Source organism: Camelus ferus, chromosome X, assembly GCF_009834535.1.
Source record: "Camelus ferus isolate YT-003-E chromosome X, BCGSAC_Cfer_1.0, whole genome shotgun sequence".
Classification (NCBI taxonomy): Eukaryota; Metazoa; Chordata; class Mammalia; order Artiodactyla; family Camelidae; genus Camelus; species Camelus ferus.
In genome coordinates, this window is record NC_045732.1 from 5,470,644 (window position 1) to 5,482,450 (window position 11,807).

General features: G+C 39.8%; 1 non-coding gene across 1 annotated transcript in view; it reads right to left on the minus strand.

Moving 5' to 3' along the window:
• The window catches only part of LOC102507238, a 17,259-nt gene extending 13,524 nt beyond the window's left edge, over positions 1 to 3,735 (minus strand). Inside the window, exon 1 of the transcript XR_004318093.1 lies at positions 3,559 to 3,735. This is a non-coding gene — a transcript (uncharacterized LOC102507238). The remainder of the gene's footprint in view (positions 1 to 3,558) is intronic.
• Positions 3,736 to 11,807: the final 8,072 nt, after the last annotated feature.

Consider the following 11,807-nt stretch of genomic DNA (forward strand, 5'->3'; position numbering starts at 1 on the left):
GGCATATTTCCCCTCTTTTGTTTTTTTTTCTTCCCCCCTCCTTTCTTCTTCCTTCTTTTCACCCATTCTTCCATCTTGTTCCTCTTATTCTTCCTTTTTCATTTTTTTTCTGCTTTCCTTTTATTCCTCCTGCTTCATCAGTATCATAAAGAGGGAGTGTATGGTAGGCACAGGGCATTACAAGAAAGGACAATGTACTATTCCTCATGTACTCTGACCTCTAAAGTAAAGGTAACTTCAATAGCATAGGCTTATAATTCCAATTATTCCTCTGGTGCACAGAGAGCTTAGAGAAACAATTATTAGGAGCACCTAGTGAGATCAGGAGGGCAGTGAAGTACTGCATGATGTAGTAAGAAAAGTAATACAAATTTCAGTTTAAGGTCTACCTTACCATATATCTCTCTGTGTGACCTTGGGTAAATGACTAAACCTATCTGAGCTTCAGGTCATTATTAGTAAATAGATATAATAATGAACCTTCCATTGAGGGTTCATATTCATATGAAGGTCAAATGAGCTCATAGGTGTGAAAGTGCCTAGCATAGTGGTTGGCATTCAGTAGATGTGGGATAAATGTTAGTTCTGTCCCATGCCTCAAGAGAAACTTCACCTATTTGTCTTGATACTTCTTATCCTATAGAAGTCCTCAATATGTCTTCCTCAGGGTAGACAGATTCATTATATTGGATAATTGTCTCCTTTAATAATGACCTGAAGGGAGAAGTTAGCATATGAGAAGGTAAGGAGCTCCTCTTTCCAACCTGATGGGACCTACCAAGTTATGGGCAGGTAATAAGTCATCCCTGTGTTGTAGGGCAACTAGAGAGGACACAGTAGCCTGTAACTTCAGCAACAGGGCTGGCTTGGCAGCCAATGTGAAATGTTAGCCAAATTAAGAAATACTTCTGACTTTCCTGGAAGATTGGGTATGGAAAATCAATTTCAGGAAAATGTCAACTTTTGGGGGGATGCTCTGTCCATTATGGATCCATACAAACCACCAAATGGCAAGGTACTTGGTACAACAGGGCTATCCTACCAGACATGATATAAGTTGGAGACTTCCAGAATGGTAGAAAACACTTAATCACATTTCTTCATGGTACATATGGACAAGTTGAGGCCCAGAGAGAGAAACGTGGTTACACAAATTCACACAGACAGCAGAGGCAGACCTGGGCCTGGAGGCCTAGAATGAAGGTTTTCAGATGCTACACTGTCTTCTTAATTTTTTAACTTAGTAATCTATCAACTGCAACTGAAAACAACAGTCCCTTATCTGGGCCTATTTGACATAGTTTAAGGGGTCTTATCCTAGGGCTGGATAATATCCTCCTGACTGCCTGGAAAAAAAATTTCCCCATTTGCCAGCTGCTTTCTATAAATCCTTTCCCAGAACTTCAGAATCTAGCTCTACTCCCTCAGGGAATGATTGAATTTCCTTCAAATATTGTCCCCTGTCAGAAGAAAGAAAAGGTCTGGGCATTGACACAGAGGACTTTGTTTTGACTTGAGAAAGAAGGGACAGTACTGGAGCCTACTCTGATCCTGGGACCTGGACTTAGAAAAACAAAAAAAGTCTACAGCCTGTGTGATGGTCCTAAAGAAAGGGAAAACCTAGTTTGGGGGCTATACGGCCTTTTATGAGGTCCATTCTTGGTCCCTTTTTGAATTTTCCTCCTCCCATCATCAAACAGAGGGTGAGATCTTCCCATGACCCCACACCTCCATGTATGGCCTCTGTCCCCTTCTTGGGATGTGTTCTCAATAAAGAATTAGCTTATATATTAGGTATTTATAAAATGTTTATAATGCTTATAAAATGTAAATGCTAGGACTTATTTTATTATGATTATATCAACATATGTCTTAGATCTAGAGGCTTTTTAAAAGTGAAGCCACAGTCCTACAGGGCTGTGCAGCTGGCAGGGCCTTTTGAAGCTAGCCAAGCTGATCTCTTCAGTATACAGATGATCTGAGGACACAGATCCAGGGAGAGGGGAAGCATTACTGGCCATTCAGTGTCCTCAGTCTCAGGTCTGTGGTGTAAGGCCCTCTGTGCAAATAGAAGGCCTGATTCCAGGTCTAAAGGACCTCACAAGTTGTGGAGGGAACAATATACATGCATGCAAACACACACACACAACTTAAATTTAACATTTTCAAAATGTTTCCCTGAGCTCCAGCCCTGCCTCTGTAAGTCCCAGCTCACAACAGATTTGGAGAACGTAGAGAGATCTACTCTAAAATATGTTAAATAGTGAAAATATTATAGTTGTAGAAAGAACAGTATTTTTTGGAGTGTTAACTCTTCTACTAATTCTCTGTGGCCTGGAACAAATTATTTTCCTTCTTGGGTGACTTAATTCAGTGTCTCTTCTAACGTCGAAGTTCTAGAATTTGATGGGACACATAGCCCCAGGATAGGGTAGCCTAATCCAAGTCAGTTATGGGAAGTAGGGTTCTTTCTGACCACACAAGGGACACCAAGCTAACACCCATCTAGCCTCTCCCTCTAAGGACATGGAACAAGCAGATTTGCAGCAAGAATCCTTTTACCCTATCTGGTGTTTCACTTAGTTATTACCCAGGCTTAGTTTCTTAAAAGGCTGTTTCAATTCACAGGGATATAAATGAGGATGGAGGAAGATCCCCCAAAATAATGCTACTATAAGATAGTCAGACCTCTTTAGGGATATGTGTCCAGCATTAGGCTCCCACAAATAGCCCAGACAAACTGGACCATGTACACAGGGAAGTGAGTTACCCCAAGAGGTGGTAAGAAATCAAGTCCTGTGAAGAACATCTAAAGGATCTAAGGCTGTTTAGCTTGGAAAAGAGTTGAATAAAAGGGACCTGGTGTCTGTCCTCAGAACTCTAAAGAGCTGTCACAACATAGAGGGAGGAGATGTGTCTCCAAGAAATAGGGCTGGGGATTTGGATGGAAGCCACAAGGAAGTGGATTTAGTTCAACACAAGAAAAAACTTTCTAACAGTTGGAGCTGCCCTTGGATAGACTAGATGGTCTGGAGAAGTAGTGAATTCTAGTCACTGGAAGTATGTGAACAGACATAATGAGCACTTGTTCATATCAGTGAGAGGTGGATATAGGTTACCTATAAGGGCCCAGCTATCTCTTGACATTACTTCTTTGGGGAGTGTATATCTTAACAGGGGTCAAAATCTAGAAACAGAGGGGTTAAGGTATAATGGTAGAATTTTAGGTGAAAGGTAACAGATGGAGGAGCAATTTTGGTGGCAATGGGTACTTTTTAATGTCCCTGAGATATGACAAGTACTAGAAAAAGATTTGAATGTTTTCCAATAGAGAATCCTTCTCAATTCCTACCCAAACTTACCTCCTGGCTTCTTCAACAGCCTTCAGCCACCTTCCTTCCATCTGCCCAAAGCTGAGAGAATCTGGAGCATTGGCTGAGAACACTCAGCTACTCAGCAACAGTAGGTATTCCTCAGTAGGCATTTAATTCTATATCCCCTCCACCAGAATTTTGCCTGTGCCAGCAGTGGCAGCCAGGATCCACTTTGTTGCCTTACCACAGGTGACCACCATTAGGTGGCTCAGGAACAGCATGCCCAGTAAGAGCCCCATCATAGCCAGAGCCACTTCTGTCCTTTCTTCCAGCCTCCTGTTGTCAAAAGGGCTTGGACTCCTGATAGCTGCCAGCGTCTGTGCTTGCTCACTTCCTTTTCTTCCTTATATCTCTTATTTGGACTCCCACTCCTATCTCACATTTCCCTTCCTTCCCTATTTCACCACAAGTCACGTGAGCACCCCTTTCCCTCCCCTGCCTGGAGTTGGAGGTTTAAGAGTGAGTGAAGCAATTCCTCCCCCTGCTAGACTATTGACTTGACTTTCCCTGGAGCCAACAGGGGTCTCTTGCCTTTGCCCACCCCAGGCTGTGTTTATTTTGGGTTTCCTTCACAAGATGAGTTTGAAGCATGACTTTTGGGTTGAGTCTGCTTCCTCCAGTATGAGGGCATTTTCCTTACTGGCTGACCCAGGTAGAAGAGATCAACTTTTCTGGTCTCTGCAATATTCAGTAGTCATACTGTTAATCCCTGTTTGCTCAGTCTATTCAAATAAACAGAGTATTGGAGGTAGGTGCTTATGGTCTTCAGGGTACAAGAGATTAAGTATATGAAAAAGATCTTTATACAGCAATACTTGAGTAATTGGTAAGCCATGAGATATCATGTATATGAGATATACCCCCATATCTCATATTGGGAAAGCTCTTTGAATTACTTTCTCCAATAGCTCTACCTCCTTGGTGATAAGGGTTCTCATTAGTCCACATTACTCCTCACAATGAATCTATTGTTTATTTCTTTTATGAGAAAATGAAGTCTAGCACCCAGTGTACTTGCCAATTGACCTGATAGTGATATACTCTATTAGGTAGAACTTTTCTATGACTTTTAATTGTTATATATCCCTGAACTGCAAGAAAGTGATATTAAGCATTCTAAGAAGCTTAATTGCTTCTCTTTCAGGCCCCAGATTGACTGTAAGTTCACCAAAAGTATACCAGAAGTCTACCTCTAGGTTTAGTACTGCCAACAGTCTACTAAACTTTGAAAACATAAACACCTCAAAAAGAAAAAGTACATCCAACAAATTCATACTGAAGTGTAAGTAACATCTAAATTTAGCTTTCTTTTTTGTTAGAGGGGTAGAGAGGTCTTGGTTGGGGGAGGAGAGAGGTTTGAAGAAGGGACTCTGTGACTTCAGAGATATTATTTCCTCCACATGCCTGTGAAGGGGTAGTTACATACAGATGATTTGCAGCCGTGCAAGGACTAAGGAGAGACTCCAGTATTTTAGGCCCTGTCATTATCATATGGAATTCTGTCAAACCCTTCTGCCTCTCAAATTCAATCCTCCCAGTCTGGTTGTCCCTTGCTTTTTGGTTACTTCATTCAGTCTACCTCACTGGAACTTCTAGTCATTCTTTCCCATTGGGTCCTTACTCAGGGAACCATGAACTTTGGGGCACCTCCTTCTGTATTTTCCAACCAACACCCTACTACTATTGATAGTAGCACCACTACTACCATACACACACACACACACACACACACACACACACACACACACACACACACACACACCTTCCCCTATATAGTCTTTCTTGTTGGAGAGCCGGAAGCTCATGCCCCATTGGACTGGTGTCAATTTCTGTTTTCCCTAGTGACTGTGTATTTTTTGAACTGTTTCTTGCCTCTTGTTAGGATCTTCTGGATCTGAAGATAAATGTCCTCAGGAGCATGCACAGAATTTCGGTGGGAAAGACTTCCAGTCCTACAGTGAGCTCAATAACTGCAATGGACAAGAAGAATATTGAAGGGGAAGTTAGGAAGCCCAAAGAGAGGCCTGGTTTTGCATCTACTTCATTCTGAGACTTTAGGTGAGCTAAACCTCACTGTACCTCAGCTTCCCAAATTGTAACATGACACTGTTAGACTTGATATTTTTATCTTTTCTGATTTTTAAAAATCTAACTACACCATATATACAATAACAACTATAACAATGACAGCTACTATTTCTTAATCTTTTACTCTTTCAGGTACCATACTCAACACTTAGTGTGGATTATTTCATTTGGACTTACAACCCCACAGATGGGTATTATTGTACTTACTCTTGTGTCTCTTCTGTCACTCTTTATACATTTACACTGTTATTATTCTTTTTCTTTGTGGAACTCACCACTACTTGACATCTTGTATATTTACTGGTTTATTTGTTTGTTGTCTGTCTCCCACTCTAGAATGTAAGCCCTATGAAAGCAGGAATTTCTGTCATTCATGTTCATTGTTGTATCCCCAGTGTCTGACATATAATAGACACTCAATAAATATTCTTTGATGAACGAATTGAGTAAATCACAATTTTACAAATGAGACTTAGGCCCAGAATAGTGAAATTACTTACCTGTATACAACTGCCTAGACAAGATCCAAACCCATAACTGTGTGTCTTCAAAAATGATACTGTTAAGTAAAAATCTATTATGCTTTCTTCATACCTTTAATGACCACTTATAAAATATTTCTAGATCCTCTCTGGATATTGTAAAGGAGACAGATGAAATGTTAGACATGATCCTTGGCTTAGAGACACTTCAGTATAAAGTGAAGATACAAATGTACAGACACATCAGTGGCACACACCCACATGTACACCCTGATACAAGGTAGACTTGTAGACTTAATAGAACTTTAAATCTTATGGTTCAGACATCTAGTGAGTAGTGTGAAAAGACTTCCCAGAGGACTTGATATAAAAACTACTATTTCTAGAACTCCTGCTCTCAGCTGAGGGCATTATCTCTAGGTCTTACATTATAAGGAAGACATTATTAACCCTTTTTATTCTGATTGAGGAAACTGAGGTCTACAAATACTGAGAAATCTGCCCACAGTCACAAAACTGGTAAGTGTCAGAAGGGAGATTTTCAATTCAAGTTAGTTTGTTTCCAAAGCCTGTGTCTTTCTCCTTCCTTCCCAAGGACTATACTTGAGCTGAACCAAGAAAGATGAGATTGTGGAAGAGGAGAGGAGAGGGAGATGCATAGTTGTTTTAATCCAGGGAGTTCGCCTTTTCCTTATCTTCAAACACAATGCTTCTTAGGATTATGTTATGCATATAGTAAGTGCTCACAGACTGTAGGTGAACAGCAAAAAATCTATACTCTTTGAAGCCCAGTATCCAGAGGTCACTGGGACTCAGTGGCTACTTCTATTTCTATAGCCTACCTTCTTAGAAAAGGTTGAAAGGGCAGGTTGGAACAATTAATCATTGTGAGACCTCCTGTAGGCATGTGCACCTTGGACTTGTCTGAGCTGGAGGGAAACAGTGGTGCAAAAAGGAAATCCACACAAGTCCTGCTCAAAAACACGCATACACACAAATCCATAAACCCACAAATACTATATATAAATATAGATGCAGAGCTACATAGGGACATATATACATATAGATATACATATGTGTATATGATGGCCATAGGCATAAAATATTAGCACAATGACAGATAACACACAAAATATACATGCAGAGAAACACAGCACATAGACACACAAAACAGTCATACAGACAAACAAATATGCACTGACATGCACATAGGCACGAAAAACAAACATTGAAACACAGATCCATACAGAACAGAAGTAGGCAATACATACATATAAGCATATAAACACACAGATATACACACACATAAACATCAACCCAAAGGAACATAAAAAGAGAATGAGAGGTATTTAAAAGCAAACTAACAATAACAGGCCTCACATACTAAGGGACAGAGGAATAACAGAAACTCATTTGTACAGTAAGAGTACAGAGGTGGTAAAAAAAAATGTACTTCAGTGGTCTAAGAAGGCTTCCCAGAGTAACTGGGTTGTGGGCTGGGATCTGAGATTTGTTCAGCACTGGCTGGGCAAAGAAGATTGGGAAGGAATTCCAGATAAGATGGAGAGAGAGAAAGAGAGAGCCAAAGCCAGAAGCAGCAAGGAGCATTATGGTGAGGATGGAGAAAATCAGTTAGACTTTAGCTTGATGTGTATATATGTGAAAGTGAGGAGAGGAAAAGCTTAGCCGGATTGTGGATGGTCTTGGAAACCAAGCCAAGATGCCCAAACTTGACCTTATAGGCATCTATGAGAGGTATAGAAGGCTTCAGAGTAGAGCTGGGACATGTTACTGTTGAAAGAAGCATTTTAAGGCAAAATCTATTGGCAGAATGTCCTTGAAATCGGGTGGGGAAATTGGAAGCAGGGGAATGGGAGATTAGGCTTTTGGCAACATAATGCAATGGAAAGAGCATTGGAATGGGCATTAGGAGGCCTGGGTTCATCCCCTTCTCTGGACCTAAGTTTTCCCATCTATACCCTAAAGATGTCATATTCACCCATGTATTTTAAAGCTATGTTCTGGGGAACCCTAGGGATCCTGTAAGGGTGAATTGAGAGGGAATGGGAGAGAGAAGTACTAGACTATTTCAACCAATGGTGTGTTGGGGCCACCTTGAGTCCCAAGAGCTGATTGTGCATATTCCTTCCCAAATCCATGTTCAGCGACATCATGTTGGTAGCTTGAAATTGGCCATAGTGGGAATATTTACATTATGAAAATCAACAAATGCCATAAGCCAGGGCTTCTTTTTTTTTTTCTCTTCAGAGAGTTTTTTAAAATATTTACCCACATACTACTGACTTCAACTCTCCAAACCCACATTAATCAGAACTACTCTGATTTTATCTGCTAGGTCTTTTGGGATTCTAACATGTTATTTGCCTAAAAGGGGTCTTTTGAAAATCACAGACCTATCTCACTGTTAAAGGCCCTGCTAGGTCTGGCATTACAAGGTTCTAGTACAAGAGCCCAGGCATGAGACTAGGTATATAGTGGGTAACAAACAAATGCATATTATTTAACTTTAATATTCTTGACACTGTTTTAGGTCCTGGGGATATTACAGTGAACTAAATAGAAATGATGCTTACTTTTCCAGTGGAATGTATCTATTAAACAAAAAACCAAACAAATAGATATGGAAAGGAAATGGAAAATCATATATGATATGGCTCAACCATGAAGTTCTGGGAACATAAATACTGAATCTTGCTCCCAACACCAAAATTATCTGTGAATTTATTGAGGCAATAGGAAGATAGGAAATATGCATGAATGTATATGTGCCAGACTGGAGTTAATGCATATGGGGGAGCAAGTGAGAGCTAGATTCTCATCTTCTATGGAAGATAGAGGTAGCAATATAAGCATGTTAGCGTTATGGAGTCAAAACTCCAAAAAAATCAGTTGAAAGGGTTGAAAATGATTGAATGATTGTTTCTGAGGAAGGGGAAAATTTTTAAAACATTTTTTATTGATTTATAATCATTTTACAATTTTGTGTCAAATTCCAGTGTAGAGAACAATTTTTCAGTTATACATGAACATATATATATCCATTGTCACATTTTTTTCTCTGTGAGCTACCATAAGATCTTGTATATATTTCCCTGTGCTATACAGTACAATCTTGTTTACCTATTCTACAATTTTGAAATCCCAGTCTATCCCTTCCCAACCCCCACCCCCTTGGCAACCACTAGTTTGTATTCTATGTCTATGAGTCTATTTTTGTTTTGTATTTATGCTTTGTTTATTTTTTTTTTTACATCTTGATTTTCGTAAGATCCTTGGCAGACTTCTGACCTCTAGAATTGTGAGATAATAAATTTGTGGTGTTTTAAGCTACTAAGTTTGTGATAAGTTGTTATGGCAGTGATAGAAAATTAATTCAGAGAGTGATAAGGTGGTATACACTCTTGGAGGAAGTAAAATTTGAACAGAGATTTGAATGAAGTGAAAGAGCAGGTTTGGCAGATATCTGAGGAAAGATAATTCCAGGAATGTAGGACTGCAAGTAGAAAGGTCCTGAGGAGGGAGCATGCTTGGCATGTTCATGTGTGTGTTGGATTAGAGTGAATGAAGGGGACAACTGGTAAAGGATGTAATGGAAAAGGGGATGATTGAAGGGGAGTATATCATATAGGGTTTTAAGGGACATTTAAATAATTTTAGCATTTACTCTGAGATAAGGAATGATTAGAGGGATCTGAACATGGGGATGCTATGATCTGGTTTATGTTTTTAAAATGATACCCCTAGCTTCTCTATGGTAGACTCTAGAGGAGCAAGATTAGAAGCAGGGAGACCAGTTTGGATGATTTTGCAACAAATGAGTAAATGTATGATGGTGGCAGTGAAATCAGAGTAGAAAGAGTAGATGCCAGAGACTGGGGAAAGAAGAGTGGCTAGGACTTGATTATGTGTCAAATTGAATCATGGCTAAATGTAAAACATAGATATTGCTCATATGGTAGATCTGGATGGCCACAAATGCTGAAGGAGGGAGTGGCTTCTTTTAGCAGAAGATAGTTTGGGACCAGCCACATAAGAATAGAAGTGATGGGACTTATGATTTGAGATGTCCTCCTAGGGAGAATATAGTAGGACTAGAAACCAGAAGAGAGGTCATGGATAGAGAGAGATCCTTGACAATTATTTAGAGAGAGATTATGGTGAAGCCATGAAAGCTTGCCATATTCCTGAGGACAGGAGAATGGAGAAAAGGAGCAGAGAGTCAAGGATGGAGAACCAAGAGTTCCTACGGGACACCTAATTCCCTTCTTTGCCACTAATTCCAGACCCATACTTAGAATCACAAAGTCAGAGCCTTGAAAGCCCTTTGAGAGCACCATGGGTCTTGCTTTGCTTCAATTGTACAGGTGGAAAAAACTTAAGCCTAAAAAGGGAATGGGATTTTTACAAGTCTACACAGTGAAGGTCAGTGTTAGAGGAAGGACTAGAACTCAGACTAATTTTAAGTACATTACACTGCCCCTCATGCTACTACATCATCTAATTATGAAGGTTTGGCTCAATCACCCTCAAAAATTTATTTGGGAAAGGCCACTTCTAGACTGGGCAGAGTGGAACTACTTTGCCCGTACTGAGTCCCAGTTTCTCTCTCTAAATTATGAAGCCAACAGAATTGAACAGTCTACTGGAATAGTCAAGAATGTACCTGAAAATCAAGACTGGATCCATTGATTACATGTATGCACACAGAATGGGAAACAAATAAAAATGAAACCAGCTTTTTTTTTTGAATGAATAATAAAAACATAGTTTCTTGCACCCTGATTCTTAAGGTGACAGAAAAAAAGGAAATGGGACATTTGTGGTGACTGTGTGTGGGTGGATGTGATATATACATACTGTCCAAGTTTCATGAGTTTCCTACTTCCACCCACTCTACCCACTGACTTGGAGGGTTGAGCAAGAAACACTGATATCCTAATGCCTAGGAAGATCCCTGGCAGGCTGGGCCTGCCAGTCTGTCCTTTACCAACCTCATGAATGGACTTTCAATTTGATTCCAAGTGATTTCACCAAAAAGTTTGATTACTTCCTTATGTCAGGCTTGTGTTAGGTTCCTTCCAAAGATTGTATCCTTTATCTAACCCTCAATTCAAGGCTATGAGGAAGGTACTAATTTTATTTAAAGTTTACAGATGACAAGGTTAAGGCTTATGGAATGTAGATAACTCTCCTGAGACTCCATAGCTAGTTTAAATAAGAGCTGGAAATTGAAACTATGCAGTTTGTAGCCAGAGTCTATGTTTAGTCTACCTCTATCTAATACTGCATCTTATACTATGAGTTTCATCTCTTTAATTCTGGGCCTATCCAAGGGCCTAGTATGTGTCAGATACTACTGCCTGTTAGGTTTAAACAAATTGAATGTGAAAGGTGCTATAAGGAGTTTAAAATACTATAAAACCATAAGGGAAAGACAAATTAAATCCCCAAAGGGTCAGGAAAGCCTTTGAGGAGGAGGTGGTGACATTTGAAATGGACTTTGAAGACTTGGTAGGTCTTCTATAGGGAGAATTGGGGGCAAATGAAGAGGTTACTTCAAGCTCAAGCTCAGGATGAAACAGGACCAATTTGCATAGTGGATGGCTTCCTCTTAAGCACCTCTAACATTGATTAATATGCTAGACTCTAGGCCCCAGATGTGAGAAGCCATTTTGCTACAGGACAAGATTTTACCTATGGTATACCAAAAGCTACATAATTGTACACCATGCAATAAAATTTCTAACATATTAAGCATAAGTATATATTCCTTAAGCACATACCATCTGGAGGATTTCAAGAAGATTGTCTGTATCCATATTGGTCGGTAGAACAAGTCAGC